This window comes from Schistocerca gregaria, chromosome 5 (assembly GCF_023897955.1).
Source record: "Schistocerca gregaria isolate iqSchGreg1 chromosome 5, iqSchGreg1.2, whole genome shotgun sequence".
NCBI classification, from domain to species: domain Eukaryota; kingdom Metazoa; phylum Arthropoda; class Insecta; order Orthoptera; family Acrididae; genus Schistocerca; species Schistocerca gregaria.
Genome location: NC_064924.1, coordinates 568,520,464 through 568,542,348, shown reverse-complemented (window position 1 = coordinate 568,542,348; position 21,885 = coordinate 568,520,464). Strand labels below are relative to the sequence as shown.

The following is a 21,885-nucleotide window of genomic DNA, read 5'->3' as shown; positions in this document are numbered from 1 at the left end:
TAGTTATGTAACTGAGGGATATTTATTTTACATGTGAATTATATATCATGTTTCATAGTACCTTGCACTCTAAAAATTGTAACCCCACAAATAATCTTTTGCTGTACATATACTAATTTAAACCATTAAATTTTGTGGTGTTAGGGATGAGATCAATTTTATCTTGAATGCAAACTGATTTAAACTATTAAATTATCTGGTTGCAGGAATGTGCTTGATTTTATCTATTATGCTCTATTTGGAAGCTATTTTAATTTAATGGTTTCATTGTATCTTACAATCAGTACAGCTTAAAATCCTCTCCAAAAAAAGGAAGATGTGGTTAAATAATATTTAAAAAGGCCTTATTTATTAGATGGTACACAGAAATGTGAGTTAATTGTATTATGTTATTAACTAATACTACTTTAAAGTAGACAGTATTTTTGAAGTATTGGTATAAATATGCTCCATTTTAGAATATACACGAAACTAAGAAACTAAGTGGGAGTTGAGTTTTCGTAGTTGAGGAATGTAGAGTTGAAGGAATTGTGATACTAGAATATGGCAGCACTTGTTACTCAGTGAACTGTAACTTGTGTGACGCTGATAAACTCGTCACCAGAAATATCGATACATAAACAAACCATTTTTACATTGTATTTCATCTCTGAGTTCTTTGCTTCCCGCCATGTTAAAGGGCAGTTCCATATGTGTTGTTCTGCCATGATGTGCAATAAAATATAGTTCTCAACATGTTGGTGTATTCTCTGGAGAAAACCATCCTGAACCCACCACAGTGGTGACCCCGAGTTTCTTCATTATTCGTTTTCGCTTCCCGACAGTGCCCGCGACGACCGCGCTGGTTATTTTCATGTGTTTTACCACAGCAGTGTTCAAACAATGACTTTGACTCCACGCCTAACACCTGATTTTGTGACAAATATGCACCATGTTGCTGGCGATGTACACCTGCCAGGATTGCAACACGGTGTTTTTCCTTCGACGGCTCCCATGGTGTCGCTCGATATTCTCGAGCCTGTAACAACAAGTGAGGTTAGGAACACGCATGACTCTTGTTACCAAATACCTTTGTTCCTGCCACCTCATATTACCTCCACCAACTGTGCCACCACTACTTATGGCTCTCAATGCAGTGCAGTACCAACATCGAACTCCATTAATGTTTCAGTGGACAACTTTCCACTACCGGAGCAACAATTTTCGACGTCCTACTCTGTGCCACTCCACATTAACTACAGACACGAGGTCGGCCCTGCCAGGCTCATGGGCCTTTCACCTCAGCTTCCGACCACACTTGCTGCTGCTTCTGTGACACATCAATATGTGTCTTCTGACTTCGGCACATCATCCTGCAACATGAACAAGTGGTCTAGTGGGCCTAACAACACCCTACACTCTACTACTACATCCTAGTGCTCTGTGCCACAGCTCTCACCTTATCCGAACGTGATTTCGAGTGGAGTGACTATGAACAATGAGCCTTTTTACCACTCACCCCATGTTCGGCATCACAATACACATAGTGCTTCGGTTCAGCCCATACCTCCACCACCTCCCTGCCACACAGGTGATTACGGCTCAGCTCTCTTGTTTAGCTATCACGGTGTTAACATGTGACCACAGTTCTTGAATTATTTCTCACCTGTTGCATCCGCGCCGGCTCCAGTCGAGCTTCCGCAACCGTTTTTGGCACAACCAGGTGCCTCTTCCGCGTTGGCCATCCGCGACGTGCCACCTTCCATGAAACACACCTCTCCTGTCATATCCACACTGGCTCCTGTCGAGCTTCCGCATTCATTTTTGGCACAAACCGGTGCCTCATCCATGTTGGCCTTCCACGACGTGACACATCGTCCTCCACCGCAATGTGACACCTTTTACCGCAGGGCCAGTTCACAGCTCCATCGAGCTCCCCGATCGTGCCATGAAGGCTCGAGGATGCTACTGCCTACCACGCTTTGGATCTCACATCTGCTTCCGCACTTCACCCCAGGCTGCTTCCAGGCCGCCACCACTCGCGAAACTGCCGAAACTGCGTACGTTCTCCATCGAGAACCCCAAATTCAGGTAGATGTATACGTTTCTGTCAAGAGGACAATACTGGAAAGTGTTACACAGATGTCGACTGGGAAGGTCCAGCAGCTCATCTACAAGAAACAACTCAGCGACTCAACTCCATCACAGCTGTGGTGCTGTCTCTGACTCATCATTAACAACCAGACCATGCCCGATAACTTGCTCTTGTCAATCTGGATCAAGAAACTTCCTCTTTCTGTCCAAACTGCCATCTCTTGTCTTGAAGATCAAGCAACTGACATATGTATCTGCACCGCTGACTGAGCTCATTCTGCACTACAACACAAGCTTCACACCCGGCAAACTGAACCTGCCTCCAGCCAACAGCTTCACCCACCCCCTGCACGCCGCGGACGCTGCATTAATTAGGACACCGGTAACCACTCGCCGGCACCGCCGACAGCCTCGCCCCCTCCTGCAGTCAACTCTTCGGCAGGCACGGATCCTCATCCTTCCCCCTTGGCTATGGGCTCTCTGCAGGATGCACATCCACATTACCCCTACTGCTACTTCCACACATGTTTCGGTGATGCAACAAGGAACTGCAGATCGCCTTGCTGTTTCCCAAACGCCAGTTGCAGGTAGGTTCAGGTGCCACCTCCTGCGCACAAGACAGGCACCTACCAGTGCTTCACTCAGTTCGTGAATGACCTAACATTCGTGGACACTTATATGTCAAAGACATGTTTTTGAGACAACTGCTCCTTGTGGACACAAGTGCTGATGTGTCCCTACTGCCCACGTCTCTAGCATCTGAGAACATTCGTTCCCACCACACATCACTACAAGCCGTCAACTCCACTAAACTGCAGTGCATTGGTTCGACATCCTACTCTGTTACGCTCTCTTCGAACTGCAAGCTCGAGTGGACTTTCCTAGTCTGTGATATTGACGAACCTATCATAGGCATTGATTTTGTTGCGCCACCACAAACTTTCCCAAGACATAGTGCGCAACATTGTGTTTCATCACCCGACAAACACTCACTTCACACAAGTGCTTCGTCGAGCAAGAACAGGTCACTTGCCTACACAACAAAAATTTCGAGCTCACCCGCTGGATCCACGAAAATCAGTTCGAGCTCTCCATCGCTCTCAAGAAATTGAAAACACTCCAATAAGGACAAATCAAGGTTAGTAAGTGCAGTGACTGTATGGACAATCCTACTTCTGTGTGCTCCTCATCCGTCATCTCTATCAACTGTGCTGTCACCACAGTGTCGTAAGCAGACGTGTGTAAACTAGGCCCCCGTACTGCTGTCGCCACATGTACTGACAGCCCCATAGTGCCACGCTCTCCTCGTGCCACAGTTGTTGACTCCAACTTGTGTACCATTGCGCATGCGCGCCGCGCCTCATTTCAGCGTGACCTGCTCCCAGTGGACGATCATGCAAACTGTGAAACCGCTGCTCCTGTGCACCACCTTGTGAACTCGATGAACTACAATGACAGTGCACTTACACCTGAACGCAATTCACATGTTTCGACCGAGATTATGCTGCCACAGGCTGCACTCATGGCCGCTGTGCCTACTAACGATTCATGAACCCAACCGAACTTTCATGATTGCGGAGTTTGCGCTTCGGGCTGGTGGCCATCTTGTTGCGCTGACTCTCGGGACACATTGCCACCTCAGCTTCCTTCAGAAAAGCCAACCTACACTGAACACAGTAATCCTGCTCCGCCTGATTCACATGACGCGAACAGTAAACAAACAGCCTCCCTTGGATCAGGCAACATCGCTGTGGTTACTAACAGAACAATGCACAGATTGCGCCACACACTGGGTCCTCCAATCTCTAGTAAACCTCAGAAACTTTGCCCCGACCACTTTTGTGATCTCAAAAAGCAAATCACAAAGCTCTTAAATACTGGTGTGTTCGAACCCTCCGCCAGCTGCTGGTCCACTCTCATTCATATGACACCCAAAAAGGACGGGAGCTGGCGCATGTGTGGGGATTACTGTCGCTTGAATGTAAGAACTATAATGGACAACTACCCTGTACCAAATATTGCCGACTTCATCAGCACTCTGTCGGGTGCATCTGTTTTTTCCGCCATTGACTGTAAATGGGCTTATCACCATATTCCAATGGTCCACGTGGATATTGAAAAAACAGCAATCACCGCACCCATAGGCCTCTTTCAATTCCAATTCATGCCTTTTGGACTCAAAAACGCCACACGGATGTGGCAACACTTTATTAATGAGGTTTTTTTTGGCCTCATATTTTGATTTGCTTACCTTGATGACATACGTGTCTTCAGCTCCCCTGACGAGGACAATATACATCACGTGCAGACCGTTCTAGACACCTTGAAAGCCGCAGGTATCGAATCCAACCCCAGCAAACTACAACTACAACAGCCTGCTGTCACCTTCCTTGGGTTCTGGGTATCGGCTGACGGTATCTCACCTCCACCGGAGAAGGTACTGTCCATCTTAGATCTACCAAGACCTCCTTCATTCAAAGAACTTGCGTTTTCTTGGCACCGTGAACTACTATTGAAAACACCTACCCCGAGCTGAGGAAATCCAAGCCCCATTAACCGACGCTTTGGCAGGAAAAAACACCTCCGGAACCAGGCCTGTGCAGTGGACACCAGAAATGACAGATTCTTTCTCGGAACTCAAGAAACTCCTCGTCAAAGCCTGCACAATCACGCATCATCACCCTGATGCACAACTTTGCATAACAACATCCATCGGCGCCGTTCTCAGCCAGACAGTCGATGGCCAGACCTCACCCCTGCAGTTTTTCTCCCAACGACTCAACAACGCCCAACACAAATAATCCGCATTCAATCACGAACTGCTGCCTGTGTACAAGGCGATCAAACATTTTCGAACGGATGTCGAGGGGCACTCATTCTATGTTCTCACTGACCACAAACCCTTGGCTATAATGAACCCTCAGGCCGACCCTCCCCCACGTCGCTTCCATTATTTCGACTTCATTTCACAATTCACCACTGATGTCAGGCACATAAAGGGTGCCAACAATATTGTTGCTGATTTTCTTTCCCGTGTTGATGCTGTATCTTCCCTTTTGGATCTTTCTGCTCTCCCTGAACTCCAATCCTCTGACGAAGATACACAGAAATTAATTTCTGACCAAGTTTCTTCTCTACACCCTGTCCTTACCACCTTTCCTGGTATTTCCGGCAAAGTCTGGTGTGATGACAGCACGGGCACACCCCACCCCATTATCCCCACCAAGCTCCATTGAGCTGTTTTCAATGCTCTACACAACTTGACTCACCCTGGCATTCGGGCTTCAGCCCGCCTAGTCACGGAGCACTTCGTTTGGCGAAACGTCAATAAAGACTCGCAACAGTGGGCACACGAATGCCTTGCATGTCAACACAACAAGATACATAAACACACCTTGCCCCCCCTCAGCACCTTCCCTATTCCCCCTTGGCGATTTCAGTATGTGCACATCGACATTGTGGGCCCTCTTCCCGCCTCCAATGGTTTCCGCTACATACTTTCCACCATTGATCGTACTACTCGTTGGGTCGAAGCCGCCCCTCTTCCCAACATTACTGCAGAAACTGTCGCTTGTTCTTTCACTGAGTCATGGGTATCGTGTTTCGGCTGTCCCACGGTCATTACCACTGACCAGGGCCATCAGTTCGAGTCGGCCCTGTTCAGTGGCATTTGCCGTATCTACGGAATCTGACATATATACACGACGGCTTACCATCTGCAAAGCAATGGCCTCTTTGAGCGCTGGCACCACACCCTCAAGGCAGCCCTCCGCTGCCACGACTCCTTATGGACAAAGGCCCTGCTGCTTGTACTGCTTGGTGCTTGTGCAACCTACAAGAAAGACATCAAAGGGACAGTTGCAGAATACGTATATGGACAAACCCTGGTCCTCCCAGGAGAACTCGTCTGTCCTCCTGCCTGTCACTCGCTTTCACCCCTACCCTCGTTCACTGAACGTGCGAAATCACACTTCTCCAACCTGCAGATTGCCTTCTCCCGTTCGCTCATACATCTCCAATGGTCTATGTACCCACTTACCTTTCCAACTAATTTTGTCATGCTCCGGGATGACTCCATCCGAGCACCTCTCCGGCCCCCATACTCTGGCCCTTATCGTGTGCTTTGACAATCCACGAACATGTTTGACATCCTGATAAAAAATTCCCCCTCACTGTGTCACTGAACAGGCTCAAACCAGCTCATGTCGAGCCCGAATCTACGCCATCACCTGACACGAGTGCTCCACTCCGCCTATTCCCATATGAAAATCCACCTTTGCTCCCTCCCTTGAGTGATCACTCACCGTCGTGTGCATCTAAGAACTCCTCGTCAAGCTCGTTGCCTAGCTCCCCACCAACCACACTCTCTTGATCGAGCTCACAACCCACAACCATGAACTGCTCACTGCTACCTGTGTCTAGCACATCCCTGCTCTCTCGCCTGTCTCGCTGTGTCCAGGTTTTTCTCCCCCCGCTCCACTGGTCAACACACCCTCACTCAAGATGACGGTCCCTGTGCCCTCTGACATTATCCACAAAATTTCTGTAATACTCAGGGAGGATTTGTTGTTTATCATGTGTTCCCAGTGATAATTCTGTGATACCATGCCACTTAATTAAGGGTTTCCCTCTGCTGCCTGACGTCGACCTCGAAACACTCCAGGCATTTGCAACTCCTTCGGCCGACATTGTCGTGATTGCTTCGTACAGGCCCGCCTCCTCCCGACACACACGGCCTGTACGGCGACCGGTTCACTTCCACGATTTCCGTGTCAACTGGCCAACCCTCGCAGCTCGACGACTTCCAACACCACTAACGGAGGACTCCGTCGAGCTTATGTCATTTTGTAAGGCTGTGTCCTGCTATCATTGACTTTTCCAAATTTCTCAATTGGATATGATTTTTATGTTCAGTACAGGTTCAGGCATGGTGTGGATTGTCTGCCCCACACAATTATGTCCTATTCACATGGCATATTGTGAACACTAGGTAATCTCAAACCAAGGCAGTCTTTTAATGTACACTGTACTTCTTTAATTTTCTGTGGTACAAACCACTGGTCTGATACTAAATTTACCCAGTATCTTTTTTTTTTTTATTGAGGTGGAATAGCTTTGGGCTTTCACTTTCCAGAAAACACAGATCTAATTTTATGCAGAGTAGATACAGGAAGCAAATGATGAGGACATTTAATCATTTAGTGAACATTTTCGCTCTACTAAATCATCTCTGTAGCACTAATGTTCCAGTCTTGTGCTTCATCAAAGGACTGGGTGTCAGGGTTCTTGAGGTAGAATGCAGTCCTGTTGACCAGTGTGAGAGGCTTTGATCTCAGAGGCAATATCGATAGGAGAGGAAGATATCTAGGAAAATTACTAACTCCAAAGCAGATATATTATTAGGAGTTTATTAAAATGAAAATTCACCTTGTCCAAAACTGAGATGCCACTCTGAGTAAAATTGTAAGTAACTTTACCCAACAGAATCAGCAATAGAAACAACTAAGTCAGTGAGAGGTGGTGTAGTCAGAACAGCCTCTGCTGTCCAGAACTTTTTCTGCAACCTGACAGAACCGACCCAACCCAGAGACATCTCTGTCCATGGTATTGATGCCCCCCCCTCCCCTTCTCCCCTCTTCCAACTCTGCTTTTTGTGTTGAAATAGAATAATTTCTTCAACTGGCTGTTGATGATAACTGTGACATATTTCCACCTAGTCTTGTCATCTTTTCCCTCTCTCACCTTCAGTTATCTGTCTTCCTGAAAAGTGCTGATTCAGCCATTTTAATGGTCTTGACTGCATGGGTTTACTACCTGATTTATGCTCTGGCTTCTGCCCTATGTTAGCAGTTATTCTTTAACTGTTTTGACAGTTCCCAATACACAATGAGAATTGATTTCCATCTTTTGTGTTTGATCAATTGATGTCTAGCATCCATAAAGAAAGAGCAGACTATTATAAGAGGAATTTAGTTCTGTCTTTTATTTTTTGATAATTCTCTTAAAATACAATACTTGTGTGCACATTATTGTAAAGATTTATTTCTTTGATTTATGTTTGACAATCACTCTTCAACAATCATTCATCAGCAGTTATAAGACAGCATACATGTATTAGCTATATCAGAACTCCTCTTGGCAGTAAAGTTCTGAGTTTCTTTCTTTTACTGCAGGCATTACAGCTAATGCTGCTCTTATAACATCAGGCTTCTCTATTCAACTTTTCAAATCTGTGGCTTTCTCTCTCATAAATATCACTTCACTAAGGTGAAATCAGTTCCCAGTTAGATCAAAATACTTACCCGTGGATAATTTTGTTTATTGTAGGATTTGTAAAATTATAATTAAGTGATTGAATTACTGATAGGTTTTTATGCATTCAAGCCTTTTCAGCATAAATACATGTAAAACTATAAACAGCTGACATACTGTATAAATAAGTAAATAAATAAATAAATGTTCAAATGTGTGTGAAATCTTATGGGACTTAACTGCTAAGGACAAACACACACACACACACACATGCCCGAAGGAGGACTCAAACCTCCACCGGGATGAGCTGCACAATAAATAAATAAATAAATAAATAAGTATCAAATGACATTGAAGTTACTCAACTGCACTGTCAACATACCCATTTCTCGAAGTAGCTTTGGTATAGTGGTTCCACAGAAACTGAAAAAAATAAAAACTAACTATTTATTTATACATGTAAAAAATAAACATTAGGTGAACTAATAACTGGATAGGCAACAGCATTTTACACAGGATCATCTTTTCTCTGTGCAGAGTCACATGGTAGTGTGCATTTATTTTAAACATAAATAAAGTAAACATTATGAATAACATACAGTATCAGTTAACATCAGCTGCTAGTCACCACTATGTGTTCATTAGTAGTAGTAATAGTTTGATTTAGCCTTGGAAAACTTACAGGTCTAATTTGACAAAGATGGGACAGGTTGTAGGCCGTAGGAATTAACCCAGCATTTATCTGATGTAATTTAAGGAAACATGAAAAACCTAAACCAGGATATCCAGAGCCTCCGTCCTTCCAAATACAAAGCTGATGTGTAACACAAAAACTAATTTGTTTTTTCCATAGTGCACAATGCTGTTTTGTTTATACATTCTTGCAGGAAGTTATTTTATAACATAAACTATAAATCACCTCTGATAGTATACTTGACTATCAACTGGGATCAGGACCATTGTAATTATGTTACATTTCTATTTCGTATACCAGAACTTTTCATTTGCTCGCATCCCCCTGAATAAGTGAGACGTTAGCCTCAGAAAGATAAAATGTTTGTGATATCTGTTGCAGAGTTATGAAACACATGCTCTCTGTTGTCTAAAAATTCCTCCCTGTATAGAATGTATTGGTTAACATACACTTTTACAAGTGTCTTTTAAATAAGTTTGTAGTATTCTCTTTAAGCTTGTTAGGCAGTATATTGCAAAACATTATCTCTGGTAGAAAATGATAGCCATTACCTAAGAACAAAATATTCTGTTTTTGATTCCAACCATTGCATAGATTCTGAATAAAAATTATCAGCGGTGCCAGCTAAAGACTACCACAACTGTATAAAGTGTCACACACATTCTGCCAACAGCCTTCTCAAAAGAGGGTAGGGGTAGATATAGATTGTGTGTACCCTGTTGCCCGTTGCTTGGAAGACTGCTCCAAAAAGTTTAAAGAAGTTGATGAAAACAACTGCATTGGAGACACATAATGTTCTTCCATAGTAAATGTGGACTGTAATTGAAAAATTGTAATGATGTTCTTTCTGTTGACAAAAGACCCAAAAGACATTCCACCATTCAGATTCATAGGATAGGACCGCCATAGGGGTGATAACAATGAGAAAGATGGAAAAACTAATGAAAGGGTAACATTCTGTAAGTCAGATATTGAAAATATGGTACGCTGTACTTGGGGAAGCGATAGAAGGCATAGTTATGAGGGAATACGAGCTCTGAAATCGGAATGAGAGAGGAGAAAGACTCCTTGAGTTCTTCAGTAAACTTCAACTGTCAATGGCATATACATTATTAAAAAATCTCAGGAGGATTAGGTTACTAGAACAGAGTACAAGAGAAAATACCACCGTAATTATAGCATGGTGCGACAGATATTGGGTTGTAAGATGTATTCAGGGGCTGGTATAGACCCACAACATAGTATAGTAATGATGAAGCATAGGCTGAAGTCCACGAAAATTGTCAGGATATTGTTATTGCTGATTGAATTCAGGGGACTCAAGAATTATCAGGAAAAGAACAATCACAGAAGTTGCAAAGAAAAATATTGGTGAATATGAAGACACTAGCAATAATAAGTACAAGGAAGCAAATTGTGAAACGGCTGCAGTGGAAACATGGTTGTTGGAAGAGGGATGCAAGAATAGTCAAGGTACTGTGTGAAGTATTTATAAAGCAAGAGTGTCATAGGAATTTCACTGCTAAACCCAGAAGAGAGAGTGGGTAGGTGGCGAAGGAACTACCTTCCAACATGATAGAAGAAGAATTAGGTGTCTATTTGGAGGATATAAAGGATCCAATATTAATGTCAGAAATTGACAGGGCTTTGATCATGCAAAACAGATGGAATCAATGACATTCCTTCAAAATTTCTCAACTCATTGGGGAAGTGGCAGTCAAATGATTATTCACATTAGTGTGTAGAATCTATAACACTGGAGATATATGATGACACTATCAGAATAGTACTGTCCAGGCAGTCCCAAAGACAGATAAGTGTGGGAACTATCACACAATCAGTTTGACAGATCATTCATAGAAGGCTGATCAGAATAATAAACAGAAGAATGCAAAAGAAAATTGAGGATGTGTTGAACGATGAGCAGTTTATCCTCAGGAAAGTTAAGGACATCAGAGAGGCGGTTCTGACATTACACTGGCTTGCAGAGGGAAGACTTCATGTGATTTGTTGATCTCAAGAAATCATTTGACAACGTAGAATAGTGGAACGTATCTGAAATCATCAGAAAAAAGGGGATATGCCACTAGAAAAGAAGGATAATATACTATAAGTCAAAGATAAAAGTTATCCTTTGCTGTAAGCGACACATACTGCTTTTGCTGTTCTTCCCTAGCCTGTTCTTATGGGCATGTCACAGCTTCAGTTGGTGCTCAAAGGTGCTGTGAGCTCTTTTCATCATTCTCAAAGTTATTCGAGTAAAGTGTGCCATATTGTGTGAATGGAAGAGTGTGGGTGGGTGTTGGACTCCTTAAGGCTGAACCTGCTCAGCTGTTGTACAACATCCACTGAGTTGCGTATGTGATGTTGACATGTGCCCACATAGGTCCCTTTATGCCCCAAACCAACCAACTATAGGTGCTCCACATGTTCTTGAAGTGCCTGGTAAGTATGTAGGAGGGGACACTAGTGTCGCTGATGATAGGACTTAGTGGTACTCTTTCTCTGCGGACCTTGGGAACTCCATCAAGTCTCAACGGAATAATTGCATGAGTACATAGCTTTTTTATAATCTCGTCAGACAGAGCCAAACTTTTGAGGAGAGCAACAGCCATTGTCTCTAACTCTGTTCAGATCAATGTCATCCCCTTGCTATGCCTCATTCTCCTTTATTTTCTCAGTTTGGTCTTTGTGGAAATGGACCACCGTAGCATTGTGCTTGACTACCAGTAAAGTACTAAAGTACTGGAGGGGACTAGGAAATGCCATTAAGGTCCTAGACCCGATGAAGGGAAACTCCTGATCTACACCTCCAAGTGGTAGAGAGTGGGCAACATCACTTCATATGATGGCTAACGTAGACCGAAGGATGACCGGGATAAGTCATCACCCCAGCATCTGCTGGACAGGGCACCCTCTTGCCCTGGAAATGAGAAATCATTTCCAAAGGCGGAAGAACCAGCTGATGGTCAACGGCATAGGATGTGGAAGGCAACGGGAAACCACCGCATTAAAGAACTACGGTTATCCCAAGCATCAGCAGTAAACCATGTCAGTATCTTCTGTAAAATTTTCCGGAGATAAAATAGTCCCCCAATCGGATCTCCGGGTGGGGACTGCAAAAGATATAGACAACGTGAAGGAAATGAATCCCAATTTTAACATAGCCACTTGGAATGTGAGAACACTGCTTCAGTGTAGCAAGCTAGAAAATGTAAAACTTGAAATGGAGCGACTGGAAATCGATATCCTGGGCATATCGGAGATGAGATGGCCCCAACCAGGTGATTTCTGGTCTGGAGAATACAGAGTCATTCACACCGGAACTGACCAAGATAGACCGGGAATGGGAGGAGTTGGAATAATTTTGAGGAAAAACTATGGCTCACGTGTCAAGGGATATGTGCAATATAGCTCTCGAATAATACTAGTCAAACTTGAAACTAAACCAAAGGACACTGTGATAATACAAATATACATGCCAACATCCAAAGAAGAAGATGCAGTCATTGACGAAATATACGAAGAAATAAGTGATGCGATGAGAAATGTTAAGGGAGATGAAAACCTGATTGCCATGGGGGACTGGAACGCGATTGTGGGTGAAGACCCGGAGGAAGGAATTGTTGGCAAATATGGACTTGGAAGAAGAAATGAAAGAGGTGATCGACTGATCGAGTTCTGCTCAAAGCACCAATTAGTTGTTGCAAACACACTTTTCCAACACCACAAACGAAGAAGATATACATGGAAGGCCCCTGGAGACCTGAGGAGACAACAGATTGACTACATTCTAGTGAAAGCACGTTTTAGGAACCAGATAAAAGATTGCAGGAGCTATCCATCTGCAGACATAGGCAGTGATCATAACCTGGTCATGATGAAAAGTTCACTGAGATTCAAACGTTTGAAGAAGAAGCCAGTAAAACTTAAATGGGAACTAGAAAAACTGAAAACTGAGGGACTGACAAAGCACTATGCTCATGAAACAGACAACCTAATTAAAAATTTTCAACATGGTGGAGTAAATGAAGACTGGAATCAGATTAAATCTGGTATATACAAAGCAGCAGAAAAGATAGTTGGAAGAACTGAACCCAAAAACAAGAGGAAATGGATTACAGCAGATATTATTGAGCTTATAGAAAACAGAAGATTATACAAAAATGCAACTGAGGAACAAGGAAAAGCTGAATACATAAGACTAAGGAATTTAGTTAATAGAGAAGCTAGGAAAGCAAAAGAAAATTTTCTTGGAGAAATGTGCAGGAAAGTAGAAGAAAATATGCAAAACGGAAGAACTGATTTAGCCTACAGAACAGCAAATCAATTTTTTTTTTAACAAACGTAAAACAGTACTCTCAGGCACAATAGAAAATAAAGAGGGGAAAATGCTGTTTGGTGAAGACATGCTGAAGAGATGGAAAGAATACATAGAGGAGTTGTATGCTGGAACACCTCTTTCGGAGGAAGTAATAGGAAGAGAAGAGGAAGTAGACGAAGATGACAAGGGAGATGACATTCTGCAAGAAGAATTTGACAGAGCTCTAAAAGAACTACAGGACAACAAAGCAACGGGTATTGATGACATCCCTGCAGAACTAATAAAGAATGCTGGTGACGGCATGAAAATGATGCTGCTTAAACTTATTAGGTCCATCTATAACACAGGAGAGATACCGACAGACTTCCAGAAATGTATCATTGTTCCTATACCAAAGAAGGCAGCAGCTACAAAATGTGAACAGCACCGAACTCTTAGCCTAATATCACATGCATCAAAAATTCTCATAAAAATAGTTCTGAAGAGAATTGAAGAGAAGGTGGAGGATATGCTGAGTGAAGATCAGTTTGGTTTCAGAAGGGGATTGGGAACAAGAGAGGCGATTCTGGCACTGAGACTCATTATCGAAAAGCAATTACAGAAAAATAAACCAACTTATATTGCCTTTATAGACATGGAAAAGGCATTTGATAACGTTATATGGCAAGAGATGTTCAGAGTGCTGAGGAAAATTGGAATAAAGTACAAAGACATCCGCGTGATACTCAGTTTCTATAAGAATGAGGTGGCAGTGATTAGGAACTGTCACCAGGAACAACAAGCAAATATTAGAAAAGGGGTAAGACAAGGATGTGCTCTCTCTCCTCTTATATTCAATGCTTACATCCAGGAAGCTATAGACCAAGTTCGAGAAACTACTGAGGTGGGGATCAAAATTAATGGGCAGAAGATAGACATGGTACGTTATGCAGATGATATTGCTATAGTCACGGAGACAGAAGAAGATCTAGAGGAAGTCCTCAGAACAACGGAAAAAATTCTATACAATCAGTATGGAATGAGAATAAACAAGAAAAAGACTAAAGTGATGGTATGCAGTACAGGAGCAGAATATGAACCTCCGAGAATTAGAATTGGAAGAGAGGAGCTGGAAGTGATACAGGAATTTACTTACCTGGGAAGCAAAATCACAAGGGATGGTAGAAGCCGGAAAGAAATTGCGACCAGAATACAAAAGGCCAAAATTGCATTTAATTGGAGAAGGAACTTACTCACCAGCAACAACATCAGTCTGAAAATAAGGAAACGCATCATGAAAGGTTTCGTTTGGAATGTGGCCCTATATGGATGTGAAACTTGGACAGTTGGAAGAGCAGAGAGAAGACGGCTAGAGGCCCTGGAGATGTGGTGCTATAGAAGGATGATGAAGATCAGCTGGACAGACAAAGTAACAAATGAAGAGGTGCTTAGAAGAGTACAGGAAACCAGATCTCTGTGGAGGCACATCCAAACAAGAAGAGACAAACTTGTAGGGCACATCCTATGACACAACAATATCATTGGAACAATAGCAGAAGGAGTTATTGAGGGAAGGAATCGGCGGGGGCGACCAAGGATATCATACATGCAACAGATCATGAATGACGTTGGATGTAACACACATGTGGAAATGAAGAGGAAAGCAGACAGAAGAGAGGAATGGCGCTCTGCTGCAAACCAACCTCAGGGTTGAACACTAAAGAAGAAGACCAGTAAGACCACCATAGCATTCTCTTGTATGCCAATAAGACCAACATACCTCTAGCTCTCATGTCCAAGACGCCTGCTCTTTCCTTGTTGGTGACGGTTGGTTTACTGAGTCTAATCTGTAACACCACACAGCAATTTCCAACATACTACTTCTGCTGCTTCTGGAGGAAGTCGCATTCTAACTTGTTCTACTGCAAAATTGGCAGACAGTATGCTCTACTGAAGATTTCTACCAGTGGCACCAACAGCAAATTTCTGTAATGCAGCTCAACAAGTAAGAAGTGTGAGGGTTCTCAGTGTAACAGGAGCAATGAGTCTGGGTACTCATGTGGTCAGAAAGGTGAAATCAAACTTCATAACTTATCAAATACAGTGTGATGTCCCCCAGTATCCCAGTCATATTGTAATCATTGGTGGAGACTTTAATTATTGAACAATTAAGTGGGAAAGTTACAGTTTTGTTAGTGGTGTGTGTGACAAGACATCCAATGAAATGTTACTAAATGCCTTCTCTGAGAACATATACTTAGGAACCTCACTCATGATAGGAACATATTGGGTCTAATGACAGCAAATAGATCTGACCTCTTAGAGGAAGTCCACATCGAAACTGGTATCAGTGACCATAATGCAGTTGTGCAACAATGATTACCAAGTACAGAGGACAAATAAACAAGCAGAAAGATATGTATGTTCAGTAAACCAGATAAAAAATAAATAGTGGCATATCTCTATGAAGAACTTGAAAGATTCAGCATTGGGCTGGAGCATTAGAGGAATTTGGCTCAAGTTTAAAAGAATAGTTGACCATGCACTGGATGGTTTTGGCCCTAGTAGAACAGTTTATAATGGGAGGGAATTTCCATGGTATGTAGTCTCTGTAAGAAAACTTCTAAGGAAACAGAGATTACTGCAAAATAGATGTAAAACAAAGCATAGGCCTTTAGTTAGAGAGATGCTGAGTGAAATACATTTGGCTGTCAAGAGAGCAATGAGTGATGTTTCAATGACTACCATAGCAGAATATTGTCAAATGATCTTACAAAAAAAAGCTAAATAAATATTTTTGTAAAGGCTGTTAATGGAACAAAAGTTAGTGTCCAGTCCCCAGCAAATGAGACAGGAACTGTAATTAAGTAGCAAAGTAAAAGCTGAAATACTTAACTCTCTTTTCAAATGTTCCTTTACAAAATGGAAACCCAGGAAAATTGCCCCAGTTTAGTTCTCATACCACTGAAACAATGAATGAAATAAGTATTAGTGTCAGTGGTGTTAAGAAACAGCTGAAATCATTAAAACTGGACAGAGCTCCAGAGCCCAATGGAATCATTATCAGATTCTGTACTGAATTTGCGGCTGAGTTATCTTCTTTTCTAACTGTAATCTGTCGTAGAGCTCTCGACCAAGAAACTGTGCCCATTTCTTGGAAAAAAGCATGTCACAACCCGTCTACAAGAAGGGTAGTAGAAGTGATCCACAAAACTACTGTCCAATATCCTTGGCATTGATTTCTTGTAGAATCTTAGAACATAGTCTGATCTCAAACATGATGAGGTATCTTGAACTGAATGACCTACTCACTGCCAACCAGCATGAGTTCCAAAATACTGATCATGTGAAACCCAACTTGCATGTTCCTTAATGACATACTGAAAGCTTCAGATCAAGGCAACCAGGTAGATGTCATATTTCTTGATTTCCGAAAAGCATTTGACTCATTACTGCACCTACACCTAATGTCAAAGCAGGCTCATATGGGGTATCAAGTGAAATTTGTGATTGTAACAATATTATGAAAAGGAAAGCTGCTACTCACCATATAGCAGAGATGCTGAGTCCCAGATAGGCACAACAAAAAGACTGTTCCAAATGAAGCTTTTGCCCCGTAAGGCCTTCGTCAAAAATAGATGACACACAGTGTGGCTAAATTTGCCTTAGACATACCTGTTCTTTCGGTACACATACTTAAGATGCTTAATTTTGGGTTGAAGCAGTCCTCATCTGAAATAAATGTATTTAGAGCTGCTCTCTTCTGGACTGAATGATGAAAAATCTGGGCACTAAGATATAAATAATCATGCGTCAGCTTGCAATACACAGAGTGGCTGAGATGTCCATTTGAATTTTGTTGTACAAGAACATCCCTCTTTCTCTGTCTCAACAGTGAACTGGATATTTGGGTGTATACTGTCCATATGTTCCTGGAAGTGCTGAAGAACATTTACACCATGTGCCACCATAAAACATAGATGAATGAAGGGAGTTGAAATTTAATGCACTTTCCTCAAAATGTTTATACAAGTTGGCCATTGCTGGAGACAATGGAAAAGTGCTAGTCATTCTGTACACCATTTCATAAAATTTACTACTTTTCAAGAAGTAGATGGGCATCATAACATGTTGGAAGAACTTTATCGTTTCAGGTGGAAAATGCTCTGCCAAGAGTTTCAATGTGTGCCTCTGCCAAGAGTTTCAATGTGTGCTCCACAGGAACTTTTTTGTAAATAGTGAGACTACATCAAACTGACTAAAATATCATTTGGGCCAAGTCTTATTTGTTTCATTTTCTCAGTGAACATGTTAGAGTTTTTGAAGAGAAGTTCACAGTGGCCAGCTATTGGAGTCATCAACTTAGTTAATTATTTGGTTAGCCTGTAGGTAGGAGAACCAATGGCTCTAACACTTAGCCTCAATGGGATACCTTGCTTGTGGACTTTAGGCAATCCAGACAGGCTAGTAGGTCTAGGAGCTCATGCTCTTAAGATTTTTGATGACATGCTCTGGTAGATGTGAGTTGTTCAGGAGCTCCACTGTTTTTCTTCTGAGTTTGTAAATGCTATCTTCCAACATTGATGATGCCACTTTCATGTGACATTCAGTGGTATTAAGAACAACTGTGGCAATTCCCTTGTAAGGAAGTACCATAATAATTTTCATCTTTCTGCAATGCATGGAGACCCTCTCTGTCTGCTCTGTTGATGTCAGATTTGGGTGGTTTGACTGAGGGTAACATGTGACTGGTGGGAAGCCTTACATCTTCAGCATCATCTTGTGAGAGATGCCACACCACCTGTTCCACTCTACTAATAATCTCTACAATAGGTACAGTGCATGGTGTAGGAGCAAAATTCAGTTCTTTATTAAGACCTGAGATGGCCAGTTCTTGCTCAAAGGGATAGCAAGGTACAGGTGGGGGGGGGGGGGGGGGAGGGGGGGAGAGACAATACTACTCTGTCTGGCAGAGCGTGCAGGGACTAGTCACCAGGTGCCGTAGTGGGGAAGGGGGGGGGGGGGGGAGGAGGACAAGGGCACAGAAACTGTTGAATGGACATTGTGGGGACAATATGTAACCATATGTTGACACAGAGATAATTTTAGGAGTGGACAATGTGTTGCAAGGGTAACTCCCATCTGCACAGTTCATGAAAGCTAGTGATGGAGGGAAGGATCTAGATGGGAGGGAAGGATCTAGATGGCTTGTGTAGTGAAGCAGCCATTGAAATAAAGCGCGTTATGTTCACCTATATCTTGTGCCACAGTGTGGTCTACTTTACTCTTGGCCACAGTAGGTGGTGGCCATTCATCCTGGTGGACATCTGATTAGTAGTCATACCAATATAAAAAGTTGTGCAGTGACTGCAGCAAAGCAGTTTTATGACACTGCTGCTTTCACAGGTGGTTCGGCATCTGATGGGGTAGGATAAGCTTGTGACAGGACTGGTCAGGTCTTGCACCTGGGTTTTCCACAGGGACATGGTTCCTGTGGCAAGGGATTGGAGTCTGGAATGGCATAGGATGTTTTGGAGATTGGGTGGAGATGGAACACCACATTAGGAGTGATGGGATGAATCCTGGGTAATATGTCCCTCATTTCAGGGCATGATGATAGATAATCAAAGCCCCGACAAAGTATTTGTTCAGTTGTTCCAGTCTGTGTTAGTATTTGGTAATGAAGAGAGGGCAGTCTTTTGTAGTTGGCTCCTGGGAGTGGTGGGAGGATTGATGGTGTGGGGGCAAAGGCACATGAAATCTGTTTGCGGATGAGGTCAGGGGATTGTGCCTTGGTGAGACATTCAGTACACTGAGGAAGGAAGTGCTTGTCATTGCAGATATGCCATCCCAGGGTGGCAAGGACCTATGGGAGGAATTTATCGGTATGGATGGGTTGGCAGCTGTCAAAATGCAGTTTCTGTTGGTGGTTGGTAGGTTTAATGTGGACAAAGATGTGGATTGGGCCATCAGAGAGGAGGAAGCTAGTACACCAGTTGAGGAGGATCATGTTAAGCAGATGGGAGAGAAGGCATTGAAATTGTGAAGGAATGAGGATAGGGTATCTTGGCCCTGAGTCTAGATCACAAAGATATCGTCAGTGAACCTGAATCAGACCAGTTGTTTGGGGTTTTGAGAGGTTAGGAAGGTTTCCTCTAGATGGCCTACAAACAGGTTGACCTAGTAGAATACCATGCAGGGGCCCATGGCTGTGCCGCAGATTTGTTTGTGTACCTTCCCCTCAAAGGAGAAGTAATTATGTGTTAGGATAAAATTAGTTAGGTGATGAGGAATGAAGTAGTGTGTTTGGAGTGTAAGGGATGTTTTGGAAGGTAGTGCTCAATTGTGGCAAGACTGTGGACATGAGGGATGTTAGTGCATAGCGATGTAGGTAACCCTGATGTAAAGGCGTGGAGATGATGGCAAATGAGTCACAAAATCCTTTCAGTGGGGGCACAGTAATGAACTACAATGTAGCCTCCAGGATTGTTGTGTTTGTGAATTGTGAGGGAAGCGTCATAGGGGTGAGTAGGGAAAGGGATTCAGGGGAGAGGTTTTGCTGCTATTCACATGACAGTCACATCCCAGTAGGAATAGCTGTTGGTAGCATTCATGTGTGTGTGTGAGATGAGTTCGCTTGTCTGAAAGTATATGTGTTTTCTTTGCTGAAGGAGGCTTTGGCCAATGTGTAATAGTCTTTTCATTGTGCCTGTCTGCAACTCAATGGATCATGTTTACAGTAAATAGCAATCTATTAATTTCAAAATATTGTTGATATTCCAATGTGGAGTTTCCATTTTTTCATACCGCCTTTGTAATTTCTACTATGACTGATTCTGTACACCTACCATTTTGGAAACCAAGCTTTGACCCACAGACATGTCTTTATGTATTCAATTAAAGTAATTAACTAATTGATTCTAAAACTTTTAAAACTAATAGCACAGAGACTTGGCCAGCAGTTTTATATGGCTACTGTGTTACCATTCTTTAGCAGAGGCACAACTTTTGCATGTTTTAGATGCTTTGCGAAGTATCTGATGTTCATTTATTGTGTTGTTTTAATACACAGATTGGTACATTACTAGGCTTGTTGACTTTTTATTTTTTGTATAGTTTCGCTGATTTTGTGCTCTGTGGTTGACAATGGCATCACTGCACTTAGTGCCTAATCATTTACAGGCATTATGTCTGTTTTTGGAAATTTTTGTTTTAATTTTTTGCAGTTCTTGAAAAATGCGTTCACAAGTCTTGTTAGGTAATGTGGATCATTTATTACTTTATCGCTTATTTTATCTCTATGTTATTTTGCTTTCATTTCTCTCTCTCAGTTTCCACTTTTATAACGTCGTAGAACTTTTAGTTTTATGTTCTGTGTTATGTGTTATTTTGCCACTAGATATCTTTTTTGCAATAGTCAGTGCCCTCCTGTAAACCTTGTTTGATCTGCGCTAAAAATTTAGGAGCCCAGGCTCACTGCTAAGCTCTTTTTCATGGAAGTGAGGTATTCAAAGGTCTAGGAGGACTTTCTCTTATCTGCTGTTACCATTTTCTTTTGAGGCGTTGCTAATGATGTTGTGTGTTTATTTTTGGAAGTGTGTTTTCCAATTTCATTTCAAGTTCTTGAGTTACATTGAGAACTTAGAGATTTTTCATATTTACGTAAGTTTGGTGGTAGTACTGAAAATTTTGCATTTTGACTTTTGATAAAAATCTTTAGCAGGGTTGCAGTTTTGTTTTTTCCAAACCTGATAGCATAGGAGCGAGCACACTACTTTGGGATTGGCTGTTCGTTTATTTGCATTATCTGGTCTATTTAATCTGGGGAAGGACATGGAAGCTTCTATTCTGCAGGAGAGTACTTTTGAGGAATGTTAGTTGGTATCCATAAAAACTGCTCAAGATCTGTAAATGGTTTCTAAACAACCTGAAACTAATAATCAACAAAACAGTTTTATCAATCTTGACATAGTGTGTTTTATCCACACATTTGAACATAACATGTCACCTATCTTCTGATTTGGCAGTGTCAAATAATAACATAAATATGCTAAGTCAGGCTTCAGAAGATTGCAGAAAACTGATCAAGATCTGAAGACAGCTCATCAGTGAGCTGAAACTAGTGATCAGTAAAGAAGTTTTAGTGATCTTGTCATAGGATATTTTTTATCCACACATTTTAGTAATAGATTTGACAGTGTCAAACAACAATGAATAGTTCTGTGTTTAAGACATACCTTGTTAATTCAGTAACTCCTCGAACTCTACTGAGATCATGGCTCGGTTTAAAATGTGTTCCTTTTCTAGTATGTTTGTATGATTATCCACACTTGAAGTCCTACAGTAAGACTCTGTCCTATTCTACAAAGGTTATACTAAATGCTGTATTTCTTTGTTTGTATACCAGTATTCTGTGACACATACTAAGTGCAATTCAAAAATTGGAAAACTTTAAATTATTTTATTTTATTTTTACTTCTTGTCTGTTTTGATGAAAGACTGTTAAGTCTGAAATGTCCAAAATTAATTGTTCCATTGCTTAGTTTTGTTTGTGTCATCTGGT

General features: G+C 42.1%; 1 protein-coding gene across 2 annotated transcripts in view; it reads left to right on the top strand.

The window, feature by feature from the left end:
* LOC126272650 (uncharacterized protein CG45076-like) overlaps window positions 1-21,885 on the top strand; it is a 105,452-nt gene that overhangs the window by 32,708 nt on the left and 50,859 nt on the right. The window lies entirely within an intron of this gene.